Consider the following 15,421-nt stretch of genomic DNA (forward strand, 5'->3'; position numbering starts at 1 on the left):
AAAATAAAATAATTTTTGGACATGCAGATAATTCATTCTATCCTAATTCTGGCTAGTAAAAATTACCTGAACACCGGAAACAAGAGAACCAGCAAGAACACCAGAAAAGGTCTCCACTCCAAATAGGATTCCAACAATGAGGGGTGTAAGCATCATAAGGGCACCAGGAGAAATCATTTCCTTGAGAGACGCATCAGTTGAAATAGAAAATAGAAAACTAGATCAATGCATGGGTAAGAAGAGATTGTAGTGCTCTCACATAGAAATAGAAAATTTAATAATCTAACGATTACAGCATGCATTGTAATAAAAATATGGCAGAACTTACAACACTCTGTCTAATTGCATATGTCTAGAGATAAGAAGTAAAGTCACTATGTAGGAAGAGAGGATCATTGTACCTTTCCAATGGCAGCGGTTGTGTTCCCGGCAGCATCAAGGGCATCAGTTCTTTCACGAATCCTGTGACTCATGCCTGCCATCTCAGCTATGCCTCCAGCATTATCACTGATAGGACCATATGCATCAATAGCCAGTCCAGTGGCAATTGTACTCAGCATACCAAGTGCAGCCACGACAATACCATACATGGCAACAAAGCTAAAACTAACAAAAATACTGACTGCAATGGCAAAAATGGGAATAATGACAGATTTGTATCCTAGTGCAAGGCCAAAAATAACATTTGTTGCAGCTCCAGTCCTGCAGGAATCAGCTACATCTTGCATAGGGCTGCCATGAGAAGAAAAAATCAATTCAGATATACAAGGAAATGATAGCAAATTTGACATATAAATTTGCATAACATTATTTTATCAATAATTGGACAATTACCTGTAAGCATTGCTCGTGTAGTACTCAGTAACAAAACCAATAATAAGCCATGCCCAGAGCCCAACGCACACACATAAAAACAACTGCCTGAAAACACAAGTTAAAAAAATTATCAAGTTTTAGCTAGTATCGATTGTATATGAGAAACTTTAACGACAAGATTTATAATGATATCACAATCTCAATAACGGAGGATAAAAGCAAATCTCGATATCATACACATGATGAACAACACCTGTAAAAAACTAGTAACCTATGATCATCCTCGCAGCAATAACCAAACAACATGACCAGATTCAGATGCCTTAGCTCACCTAGAAAATTCACAGTATATGAAACAAACCAAAAGTCAATTACATCACAATACATAATAATTAGACTAACAACAAGTAATATGAATTTGAAGACTCACAAGCCACTCACAATGACCCTGGAGCCCTTCCTTATAAGAATCTTAAACGCAACTGGAAGATATTTGAAACCAACTCTAAGATTCTCATCAATATTTCCCTTGTAAACAGTACCAAAACCGTCTTGTCCAAGTATATAATCCGACCGAAAACTCCCAAAAACCACCCAAAAAAACCGAACATAAAACCCAAAAAAAAATGTTTCTTATATACATGCACAAAAGAGGGAGATAGAAGAATATACCTCAAAGTTCCAAACCTCCAAACTGTGAACCTCCAGATGCTCCAAAACCTGAAAGTTCCAAAGCATCAATATGTGAACCTCTGGATGCTCCAAAGCTTCTACTAGTTTATAATCTTACTAGTCTGAAGCTCAATTTGAAACTCCAAAGCTTAAATTTGAATTGGGGCTGAAATTAGGGTTTCGCCAAAAAGAGAAAAAGAGATGATAGATGAGCGGGAGTTTCAAGGTAAGAGAAAAAGAGGAGAGAGATGAGAGAGAGATGAGAGGTGAGAGAGACAAGAAAAAGACGGTGAGAGAGACGAGGGTCTCGGGAGAGACGAGGGAAGCCGGTGAGGTATATTTTGGAAAAGGGGGAATAAGAATAAAGTGAATATTTGTCAAAATTAAAGGGGGGGAATTACTGAAACCGGGGGAAAAAGATAAGTGAAATTTTAATTTTTTTTTAACATGGTCATAGACAACGGTTAACAAAATCAGCCGATGTCAAAATTAAAAATATATATTTGGCCTTTTTAATTTTTGAATATAGATAACGGCTACTATATGAAACCGATGTCAGCATTTATAATCAACATCGCTTATTTTTAAACTGATGTTAAACAGACTTTTAACATCGGGTGCATTACATGCCGATGTCTAAACACCGATGTTGTATCTACTATTTCTAGTAGTGACTATCCGGATACCAGAGACTTTTTCTGTTTCCCTACACACATCAAAATCAAATTAAGTTGATTTTGGTACCCAAGTTTCCTTGGGTCCTGCCTTGTTAGCTTTCTGCTTTGGTTTCTTAGGTTTGATCTCATTTGACTTGGGAATTTCTGATTCATCCTTAGTCATTAGAGTTAGACCTTTGAAACCAGTCATTAAAATAAAATTATCATGCACATTTTGATTAACAGGAAAATTCATGCTATTTACGAACATGTTATTTCAGTAAAGCATGCTAAATGGCATTTGAGGCATACTAAATGCAGCATAATAAGGATTATGTGCAAATGGCATATTAGAAAATTGTGCATTCATATTCTGAGTAGACATAGCATTCATAGGCATGGTAGTAATGTTGGGAAAAGAAGAGGATGCAGACATGAGAGTAGGAATGACAAGCTTGCAATTAACAGACAAATGATTAACACCACCACACTTAACACATATTTTTCTTGGTGCATATTTATCAGGTGTGTAGTTGTTATGTTTGTTAATTCCTACTTTCCCATTTCTATTATTTTTCTTTTTAGTTTCTATTTTAACCTCAATCTTTTCTAATATGTCATTCAATTGCTTGATAGACAGATGACCAACATTTACTTTCTTTTCTTTTCTAGCTTGACTTGATTCCCCTGTAATAAAGTTCTTAGAAACTGATCCATATTTTTTATTAAGCTTAGATAGCTTAGCTTTGCTAACTGGTTTACTCACAGCCGACGGATGTGGCTCCTTGTCACTCGACGGATAATCCTTTTGATTATCCGATGGATGATTTTCATCATCCTTCGAGTCCACATCTATAAATAATCCTTCAACCAAATTGGACTCAAGCTTCTCTTTACTCTTCTTCCAGGATGCATCACAAAAGGACTCAATATCTTGAACTTTAGTGATTTGAGCATGAACATCTCTAGATGATTTCCATGCCTTAATCACTTCCTGTTCTCATTCAAGCTGCTTCTTTAAAATCTCTTCTTTCTTCAAGGACTCGGTTAATTCATCCTTAGCAATCTTACACTCAATTCTCAATTTCTCAAATTCAATAAATTGAGATTCTAGCACATTATTCCTCTCACTTAAAAATATATTGTTTTATTTAATTTTAGCATTTTCCTTAGTGAGGGACTTAAGTGTAACACGCAAGTGATATAATTCCGTGGACATGTTATTTATTGCATCATTACACTCAGCATTAGATAAATGTGCTAGGTTAATGGTGATTACATGATTGCTTGAAGAACTTGTTTCTGTTTCATCAGATTTGGCCATTAGGGCTAGATTGACATAGCTTGTTTCTTCATCTTCATCAAATCCATCTGTAGCCCAGTCATTCTCCTGTGTGATGAAAGCCCTTTCCTTTTGTTTGAGAAACTCAAAGTATTTATGTTTATAATCAACAGGCTCAAACTTCTTTTTGCTGGAATCATACTTTCTACATTCACTAGCAAAATGACCCGCCAAGCCACATTTGAAACACTTGAATTTTGACTTATTAACCATGTTTTTGTTTGGCTTAGCTGCTAAAAAATTCTTCTTGAATTTGAGCTTGGCAAATCTTCTGGATAAAAATTCTAGATATTCATCAATATCATCCATATCATCTTGGCTCAATTGATCTTTATTTTCAGCTACCAGCCCTTTACCCTTGCTCTCACAAACTTTTGATGTAGACTCAACAGTTTCTACCTTCATCTCTTTCTCCTTCTCTAACTCAGCAACCAGTGTTATGGACCCTCCTTTCTTCCTTCCTTTCTCCATCCTTTCATCTTGCTCTATTTCAAGATCATAGTTTTTTAGGATTCCATACAGTCTCTCCAAGGTGAACTCCTTGTAATCCTGTGAATTTCTCAATAAGATTGTCATTGGCTTCCACTCATTTGGAAGAGATCTAAGGAACTTGAGGTTAGAGTCTTTTGTTTGATAGACTCTTTCATGCAACTTTAGAGCATTTAGTAGCTTTTGAAATCTACTAAATATATCAGTAAGAGACTCACTTTCTTTACAGTGGAAATGCTCATATTACTGAATCAGTAGCTGCATCTTGTTCTCCCTTACTTGCTCAGTACCATCACATATAATTTGTATTGTGTCCCAAACCTATTTGGCTATTTTACAAGTAATGATGTTATCAAACATATCACCATCAACTCCATTGAACAATATATTCATGTCCTTCTTATCCTTCCTGACTTGCTCAATATCAGGGTCTGGCCATTCATGCCTAGGTTTTGGAACAGATGGCTCATTGCCAGTTGCAGCTCTCATTGGTACATGTGGACCTCTCTCTATGCAGTCCACATAGGCCTCATCTTGGGAAAGAAGATGTAGGTGCATCTTCCCTTCCAGTGGTGATAATTGTCTTTGTCCAGAAATGGAATTTTAACTCCAACATCCTTTTTGTTCATCTTGTTGTTTGTTGTGATCTTTACAATCTTTGTACTTTAAGAGCTTACTCTGATACCAATTGTTACTCCATAAAAATACAACAAGAATTACAGAAGGGGGGTTGAATGTAATTCTGGCTACTTTTTCTTGATTTTAAAATGTTCTAACTTAATACATATAACAATATTTGATTGGCAATGGTGCGGAATAAAAGAGTGATATAAATCAAAACACTAAGTAATAAAAACACAAGCTTTTAAAACTTTCTGATGGATTTGAAAGTATCCACTAGATATATATATATATATATCAGTTTGAGAACTCTATGAAGCTTTGAATGGCTCACAACTGCTTTTATAAGTTGAACAAACAAACTACAACGAAATGCTTACAGAATACACCTTGATATGTTTCTCTGGAAAAAAGTATTTGCTTAGTTAATTATTCTACTTGTTACACTTGGTTTATATATCACCAAGTTTACATGACAGTAAGACAAGATAATAAAACAAAACATATCTAGTCTAACCATATACTGCTTCACTACTCTATTCCAGCATCTTTGAATATCTTCATATTTGCATAAAAATGGTAATGCTTATTTGTTCTAAAAGTCCTGCTTAACATGATGCCACATTCCCTTTGCAAACACCCAACGCATGTGACTGTGTTGTCACTGTCAACAGCTATTTTGAATTTGATCATCCGTCGAGACTATGTTTGTCATCCATCGGGAACTTTGTTGATCATCCATCGGGAGTCTTGTAGATCATCCATCGGGAGACTTGTAGATCATCCATCAGGAGTCTATTTGCCACTTGACTCTATTTCACTTATACGGAATTACAAGACATCTCATATTTACAATTAGTCAAGCTATTCTGCATATCAATCTAGTAGTCAACATGACTTATACACTCCTACAGAATCTACACATTGTTGCTTGCAGAAATGCGCTACAATCTTATTGTTACATAAGCTACACTCTTGATGGATGTCAAATTATCATCCGTCGGGACTATAAAGTTCATCCGTCGGGACTATATTAGATCATCCGTCGAGAGCTACAAAATTTCGCTAATGTGACACCCCCAAATCCGGGGTCAGGATTGGGTGTTACTACACAACTTTAAATAATAAAAACTTGTATATTAAAATAAATATACAGATTACCCCTCATTATTTACATTGTCTAAATAAAATTTCATTACCTCATTACTAATTTCCTTGTATTGATACTCTAACACCTCCAAATTTCTTCAGCTAGAATCTCACCACTTTTGTTGTCTATTAAAAGCTATTCACTTTTGTCCTCCTTTGATACTGAAAGAAATAAGAGTTCACAGAGCAAGAGTGAGCCAAAAATGCCTAGCAAGTATCATAAATAGTTTCCAGGTATCGGATCAGAAAAACTCCTGGAAATGATTGTTCAATGATTTTAAAAATATCTTTACATATTTAAATAGTTGAGCGAACAAAACTTCGGCCCTCATTGGCCTTTATTCACAAATCACATTTGATTCTGTAATTATGAACTATTCAAGAAGGAATGCCGTTAATGGCGATCAACAATAAATTAGACTGGACACTAGAAACCAACATATGCACTATAACCTGCTGATCAGTCAGGAGATAGTACGGATCTATACCCAACTGCATAGACCCAACCAACATATGGGGTACCCAGGCAACTATGGCCTAAGGGTCTGGTCCATCTCCGGCTCATAGGATCCAGCTCATCACTGGTCCTCATAATAATCATCTAGCCCGTAGAGTATTTTGATGTCAAATCATTTTGATTTCAAAACATCCTAAATCAGGGTTCACAAATAACCCGAACGAATGGGTATTTTCTCAAGAGAGCAATCGATAATATAGGAACAATAATAAAAAGAACTGGCATAATAAGAGTAATTGCAGTGAAATATAAAACAGTTAACTATTCTGAACTTAGAATAGGAGAGAATAAATATTTGCAGTATTTTAGGAGAAAGGTTAGGAATACTTGCCTCAATTGATAAATCTCTGATCTTTAACTATCTGCCATCTCACTAAGTCTTGTTGCTTCTGCATTTCCCTTGACAGGCTACTTGACCTTTCTTATCATTTACCCTCTTAGGATTACCTTTATTCTGAATCCACTCGTTTCATTACTACATGCAATCAGGCTTTACTTCTACAATCTCTATCTGACTTTGAACGTCTCGCACTATACGGATCTATCACAAATAATACTATTCAATTAACTGATAATATATAATGGTCTAGTCTATACGCTTATCTTTACCGTCTACCCACCCAATAATAACAGATAAGGATCATTTTTAATCATATAAAATTTAGTCGACACGTGGACTCATAGTCCACATAACACACATAAACACACAAGGCATGTATCACATATTTCATATAACATATAGTCATATAATTCATATAGCACATGAGTTGAATCGTCAAAAGATAGGTCTCGATATGTTTAGAATTGAAATCGGGTCAAAAGAATATTTTATTTATCAATAATTAACTTAAAATGATTCATAAAACAAATGACTCTTCAATACAAAAGAATTTAGGTCTCGAAAGTATTTTTAGTGAAAGCAGAATATTTTTCTGAGTCTAGAGGCGTTCGTTCCATATTAAACGGACGAACGATTGATTTATTATGAATAAAATAAGAAGAATTTAATTAATAATAATATTAATTGAATTTTATAAATACCTTTATATAAATTTTAAAAGCTCAAAATGATTTTTAAATCATTATTTGGCTTATTTATATATAATTACATTTTATTTAACCGTTTATAGATAAAATTAATTAATTAAATGAATTAATTAATTAATTAAATCCATAAATAATTAATTAAAATAAATTATAAATAATTAAATTAAATTTTGATTTTTGAAAATAATAAAGAAAATAATTTTCTGAAATTAATATAATTTAGTTAATTATTTAAAATAGTTAACTGAATTAAAAAAATGAATAAAATAAAAAAAATAAATTTTGGAATTAAAAATCCGAATTTTTGAATTTAATATAAAAAGAAATGCAGAAACAGTTTATGTGGATTGGAATTGGGGCTAATAAGATCGAAACCGGTTTATAAAATAACGAAAACTTGTCGTCTGTTGGGTCACCGGGTCAGTCAAGAACTGCCGGATAATTCTGCAGAATCCGGTGACCTGCAGAATTTCCGGTCAGTTCCCGGCGAACATCCGGCAACCCTAAACTCGTCTAAAACTCCTGATTCGAACTCTGTTTTCAGTCAAAATTATTCTACAAGATTCCAGCAATTTAGACCTTGCCAAAACAATCAACAACGAACCAGATTCGTCAGTTTCCGGCTAACACAACCATTAAAACCGGCGGGGCTTCTAAAATCCGGCCAAAAGTCAAACCCACTGATTTCTATACCAAATTGAACACTTAATATCACAAAATAAAACCTTAATCACATACAATCTAATCATAGGATCATAATCAACCAATAATCAATAATAAGCTCAAAAAATTGAATAAAAAAAACTAAAATTTTAAGAAATCGGTTTGATACTTCCAGGAATTGTTTGGTATAAGTAGCTATATAAATCGATTGCAAATCACCCCGTGAAGTTATTCCAATCATTCAAATCAATCAATAACCTTAAATCAAAAATTCCCAAATCCAATTAAGAACGTTCATACTTATAAACCCTAATTCATTAATTCGATAATCAAACCCAAATTTTTATATGTTATTGAACCCGGTTTTTGACATATAATATACCAAATTGACCAGAAAAATATTATCTACACGATGGAATCATCAAATCATATCAACAACATCAAGAACAATTTTTCATACTTTTAATTCATAAATAATTCAAAATAAAATAATTAAATCAGAAGAATACCTTGATTTCTGCATAAAAACGGATGGTGGATTAAGGTAGAGTTTTTTGAGAGCTTTGTTTTGATATGTTGCACGCTTGAATCGGAGTTCGGTAACGTCCTCGTTCGTGCGTTTGATTCTCGGGAACGTATTGTTTTTAAGGGTTTTTCTCTGTAATTACTATATATTTACTAGTTATAAATGAATAAACGAATAAAATGAAATAAGAAATATGCTATTTATATTTACGAAATATTGGTTCGTTCTGGATCGTTTTGGATCATTAAATTAGTTGCTTAGCCACTAAGTAACTGCAATAACGATCCGATTTGATATCAGTTTTGGATAATTATCCCAACCAGGCTTTTTATAAAACAGTTTTATACGGAAATAATGTAATAATATCCCGTCTTTCGAGAATACGGGTTTTGTTGATTTATCGAGATAATTATCGTATCGAAAATCTTGCGTCGGGCCACACACGGGTCAAACCGTAATCCGGATCGAAAAAGTCAAAACACGGAAAATATCTGGAATTACCAGATTAGGTTAGGAAGGAGTTTTCGGAAGAGTTTCGGGTTGTAAAAATGTAAAAACGGTTGAAGACGGACGATTCCCGGCTTTATAAAATAATTTTGTAATTATTCAGAAAATAATTAATAAATTCATAAATCATTATAAAATCATATAACACTCCGTAAATTTCCAAAAAAATACCTTAATTATCTATATTTTACTATGGACATATTAAAATTAACATACTCACATTTTATTATATACAAACATCCAAATATTATTATCAATCATCAGATAATTCACCAAACTTCATATAATATTCATATAATAATTTATTGATACAAATAATTACACGATATTTCCCGGGTGTTACATCCTTCCCCCCTTAAAAGGATTCTGTCCTCAGAATCACACTAAGGAATAATACTGATACTTTTCAAGTGTATCACTTTCATTTTCTCAGGTGAATCTCTCAACCTTACAACTTTTATAACTTCAACGTATAATATCAATCATCCCCTAATAGCCTCTCGCTAACATCATTAACTATTTGATGCTTGTATAATTCAAATTTCCAACTTTTATATATAATAGAGCTAACTTACTCTTTCTCGCTATATGGGTAGCGGTGAAGCCAACTCACTTCTATTTATCCTGCCTATTTTACTATCTAGGAGGGACCAACATAACACATCCTAATCCTCTTTTTCTTTCTAATTCTAATAACTCATGTTTATGAGCGTTTCCAACTATTACTCAGTGTTGACCCTCGTCCCCATATGTTTCTTAGTTCAAATAACCAAATTTGTAATCGTTTCCCATCGCATTCGAGGCTCTTTAATCATTTCCGTAATCTTTTTCTTCTTTTGTAAATGATGCACTGAGACCATGGCGTATTTGATTTCTGACGTTGACTATGATATTTTCCAAGTACCTTTCTTATAATTTCTCAGGTCTCATCACTTTAATCACAACTCAACGGTCTCTTACCGACATTAAATCTATCAGTTACTCACGTAACCTGAATCAACCTTCATTGTATACATAGGGAGCTAAATTACTCTTCTTAGTCATATACATTTGAACATCTTATGAACTCGTCATGCCTGTAACCATAAGGCCAACTCATTCGTAATCGTTCTATCTATCTCATTGTTTCAATAGACTAACTTAATTTATATTAATCTGCTTCTCTTTCTAATTCTAATAATTTATGTTTATGAACCTTCCATTTTCCCTGAATGTTCTACTTTACTTCCCGCATCTCCTTCTGTTTGGTTAGTCTGGCCTATGATCATTTTCAATATATTTGAGAACCTTTAGCTGGTCTCTTGTACTTTTCATCTGTGTGCGCCCGATATACTGAACCCATGGCGTCTGATGCTTTGAAATGTTCTAAATCTATTCAAAACTAAAAATTAAAGGAAAATCTCGACAATTGCATTTAACTCACCACTTTGTAGTATTTTTCAATTTCTTTTCAATCACTAAAAAGTATATTCATCGAGCGAACTCTTTTACTATCTGAAAGGAAATATTAATTTGGAATAGAATGAACCATAACTTTATTCAAAACCGAACTCTTGGTACTAATACTAATTTTGTTGTCATATCAAATTAGATATCAATATGAACTTTGATGCTCACAACATTCCATACTAAAGTCAACATCAATCATCCATATTAATACCACCTTTGATACTAACAACAAAGTAAGTATCAGTATAATCCAGAAGTTGGATCAAAACCTGTTCTTAATTTCTAACTTTTCTAATTTCTTTATCTACTCCCCAGCAATCTTAATGATATTCACTCTTTATTTTCTACTCAAGACATCTGTCTCTGAATGGATCTTGCTTGGTTGGTAATTAACCATACTTCCGTAGCTCATAATTAATTATAACCAGAGTTCATACCTTTGAAGCTTAGAACGCAGTTGCAAACTATTCACCTTTCACATATCTTCAGGTGTTTAACTTGGTCTTCCTTAGTTTCTGAATGGGCGAGAATGTTATTAATAAATACAATTACACTATCCAATTACTCCTTATACACTATGTTCATTTAATCTTCAGACTTACAATTTCTGATAACTGATGCATGACTTCATACCTCCCTTCTCTTTTCTCCATAATCACTTTTGTGTATAGCGCGAAGTACTCTTTATTTCATTATTCTATCATTCCACATTTTTGAAGTTTTCCTTCACTCAATATCTCATTCCTACTGGGTTATACGATACAGGGCTTTTGACACCAGCTCGACTCTGTGCAGTAACCAATGAGAAATTCTTATCTCATTTCCCGAGGTAACATTGGTAAATCATTCGTTAGAACCTTCGGGGCTTTGCTTTAATTCTAAAGAATTCCGATATGAGATTCATTGTAACGTTCTTCTTTAACAGTTCACCACTAATATCTTGGTTTAATCTCCCATGTTTACACGCATTCTTTGAATGAAATTTTCTATCTTCAATTATCGGCGTTTCACTTCATTCTCCTATTAATTCTGACACAGCCGACGTTCACAACTTGCTTATATCATGGACTATTTTATAAAATTTCTTTATCATCCTTTTGATTCCACTTCTTTTCTTATTTAGTTCTTCATTCTCATTACTCATTAACTCTTTTTAACATAAGGAATGTCTTTTTCTTGATAATATTAATATGTGCATTATTAGCTAAGCCATTTCTGAAGTTAATAAAAGGCTTTTATTTATAATATTTAAGTTTTTATTGACAGAATTATCAAATTCATCGATGATTACTTTCTTAGCCTCACTTAAATCACCATTGGTCGCATATTTGGCTTTTTTCCAATTGATCAACATTTATTCTTCCCAAATTCACATGTGTACTTCGTTAGTCTTCGTCTTACATCGGATACTTGGATTTGCGAGCTTTTGAAAACTTTTAGTCAATCGCCATTCGATATGGGTATACTTTCAAGTCCTTCCTGGAATGCTATTACAGATGATAGAATCTCTTTGCTTTATCTTGAACCTTCAGTTCTTGAAAATTTTCTTCTTACTAGCATGTACCAATTACTTTCTGTTCCTCTTGTTTATCGAGAAGAGTGTATTCATCTAGATAAAGTCTCGCACATGTTTGTGGTAACACCCTGCTAATTCTACTAAACTTTCGATTCCTGCTAATGCCATCACTTCCTTCAACTGGCTAACCGCTTTGATTTTGGATCTGAAAATCATGTTAGAGCTTGACTCAATCTAATTAGAATCGATCTCTATTTAGCCAACCATTAGTTGGTAAAGTTGATCAATTAACTCTTTTAACCGATCACTTAAACCAAGTGAAGACTAGCTAACTAGAATTAAAGACCAATTACATAAAGTCAGTTTGATCATAACATTCTTTCTCAAGAACCGAAATCCCAACCATTTGGAGTACAACTGGGAGGGAGAATATACTTCTTTATCCTTACATGTAGGGTAATTTCTAAAAATTTGGGCTGCACCTCCCCTATACCATCGACTACCAGTCGAACTCAAGCCGACACCATCAATCTACCAAACCAAATCGTCTACAATCACATTCATCCACTTCCATCAACCAAATTCATCCATCCACCCTAGTTCGAACTATATCATTCTGATTAGTATAGGTATGATTAATTGGCATAGCATATATCTTTTAAGGTCTTAAATCAATAAGGATTAATATAACCACTCCCTTCCCAGTTCTTTCAGAATATTATAAAATTTTATCAGTAAGCTTTAAAATTTATCTCGTGTCTCAAAATTTTATTTTGCGAGTATTTTAACTTATTTATTGTCGTTACTAATTGTGTATAGTTACCTTTAAAAAAAATTATGCCGCATTCTCAACGAACTACACCAAGACTCCTTCTTTGACAATACACACTCAATTTCATTGGTGAGTCTGTTGATCTTGTAATAACCACGCAGGGTCTTGATTATCATCATCACAATCGAGTGGAAACTCTATCCTCAGTTCGTCATTTCTTATAAGGTCTCGCAGTCGAATCACCATTACTTTATTTCCACTTATGTTCCCGTATCGAACTTTCGTCACTGACCCGGTTATGGGTATTAAATTCACCATGACTTATTTACTCAAGGTAGAGAACTTCACAATTTCTTGAAGAACACGCTCAAAATTTGTTTGCGATTAAGATTTCTTTGATCTTGAATCTTCACGACAAATATCTTTCCACGACGAAGAGATGCTTCACGTATTAATTACTTGTCTGAGTCAGTGTTCAGAATTCCCTCGATCTCTGATTGTGGTTCTGACACTCGTTCGCTTTGCATACAGCCTTACTTCCTTATTTTATAACTAACTTATTTGTTACAGTTCGCTAACCATTCATTTCATGTCAAAATCCTCTAATTTGAAGCACGTCATGTTAACGCAATCTATCGTACTGATGAGATCATCATAACATGAAGAACTGTCTGACTTGATGCCTTCGTCACGTCCATGTTATCGATGAATTCCTTCTTCCTTACCCGCAGATGTCCACCATTTATCGGTTTACAGTCATATCTATGTTTGTTGTATGATTCTACGTGCCACACTATTTCATTTCTTTTGAAATCATCCGAGAACAGACTCTACGCAAGAGGAGAATTTGCGAATATGACTTTGATTGAAAGCTGAATAAGGAATAACAATGCCACAAATGATTGGGAGAATTTATAATTCAGTAAATTGAAGGAAGAAAAATGAGTGAAGATTTAGATGTGAATGAGACAACCATATTCGTACTCAAGATGACCAGTCTTTCATACTATATGGCATATAACACATGATTAGGTGGCATCCCACCCGACTCTTCATCATTTCGATAAAGCGTCATATCACAACACTGTTTGTCTCAATCAGGAATCAGTAATTTGAGAAGAGAAACAATTCAGAAGGAATACAATAAATTTTTTTTCATCTTCGCCTCATATTATTTATCCACAGAAGAAACTCATATGTATTCCAGAATCAAGAAGGACATATGTTATCGTATTAAGAGAAATAATGTCGATGTTGATCACCTTCCACGCTTCATCTACGTATGCCTTTAGAAACCAGTCGAATGAGAGATTCACAGTTTAAGTCACATTATAACTTCAAAATATCGTCTGGAATTGCCTCCACATTAAATGCTTTAATGATTTAATTGTAATCGCGTCCCTACGAAATTTATAATTATTACTTCCGACTTCTTCTATGCCACGTAGAATAACATTCGATCCCGCAATGCTTCAATTTTGTCGATTAGGAATATTATCCTTTGCCAATCGTCTAAAAGAGTCTTCTATTTTCTTCAATCATCCTTTGTCCATTCGAATTACAAATCTTGTTAAATTTTAATAATTTCATAAATTGGGAAAATAATATTTTAACATGTTCATTCAATTAAAAAGATTACTTTTGTCTTTCACAAAAACTTTAAAATTTCTCCCTGCTGGGGGGGTCTACTTAGTCCTTCGAACTAACAACACTGAGTCGATATCCATTCTTCTTTTTAGGTCGTTTTCTGTTAATAATAACAAGAACTTAAATAGTAATTCAACAACCAAATTGTAAAACTCATTTCATGCAAAAATCTTCTAAAAGTTGATTAAGAAAAACTTCCCCGAAACCTCATTTTAAAATTTTGAAAATCAAATATTTGGTCGTTATTACTATATAAGTTACTTGCTATTCTCTTGATCCGGTAATGAAATATTTAATTAAAGGAATTCCCATATAAGGGTCTCTCCATTTTGATATATCTTCTATTTTCCTTGGGTTCCGTTCGCATTTATTAGCCGACGAACTTTTCCTCTTCTATTGTATATCATTTTATTCGTAATTCTACCACAACGATGACGTCTGGTACTGTCTTTGATATTCTCATCGTCGTTCTGGATGTTATGCTTACAACCACACATGTAATTCGACATTCTGCTTGTAAATAAGGTCGCACCTTCTTGCTAGTCTTACCTATACCTAGTAAGGTAGATATCATTCCTCCCGCAGGTCCCGGTATGTGGTAAGAATCTTCTCGCAATGGTGGTGCCTTTGCAGCTTGTAACTTTGGCTTTTCATCAGCTTCCATCAACTCGTTGCCTCCGGCGTGGAGCTCATCCTCCCTTTCACAAGTTTTCACAAGAATCAATCGCATTTTCTTCAAAACCACATGAAAAGTAGGGTGACCTGCCCAGTCTTCATCGATCTATCGATTCCTCATTACTGTAATATTGGAGAACTCAATCTACCTATAGCGTTGCGATATTCGCCTTACGCTTGCCCCAACAATCTTGGCTTACCAATTCCGTATCGGACCTGCCAACACTCATTCACACTCAATTTGAACTTAAAATGAGTATGCCTAGGGTCTTTCCTATCTCATATGACCTATCACTCCTATCTTACCCTCACCTATTCTTATTTCAGTGACCAATAACCTGTAGCTCTGATACTAAC

The 15,421-nt window shown here is 34.1% G+C and overlaps 1 pseudogene; it reads right to left on the bottom strand.

Moving 5' to 3' along the window:
* Positions 1-324: 324 nt before the first annotated feature.
* Positions 325-15,119, bottom strand: LOC141695646 (pyrophosphate-energized vacuolar membrane proton pump 1-like; annotated as a pseudogene).
* Between the last annotated feature and the right edge of the window lie 302 nt (positions 15,120-15,421).

The sequence above is a fragment of the Apium graveolens genome, chromosome 11 (genome assembly GCF_009905375.1).
Source record: "Apium graveolens cultivar Ventura chromosome 11, ASM990537v1, whole genome shotgun sequence".
Taxonomy (NCBI): Eukaryota; Viridiplantae; Streptophyta; class Magnoliopsida; order Apiales; family Apiaceae; genus Apium; species Apium graveolens.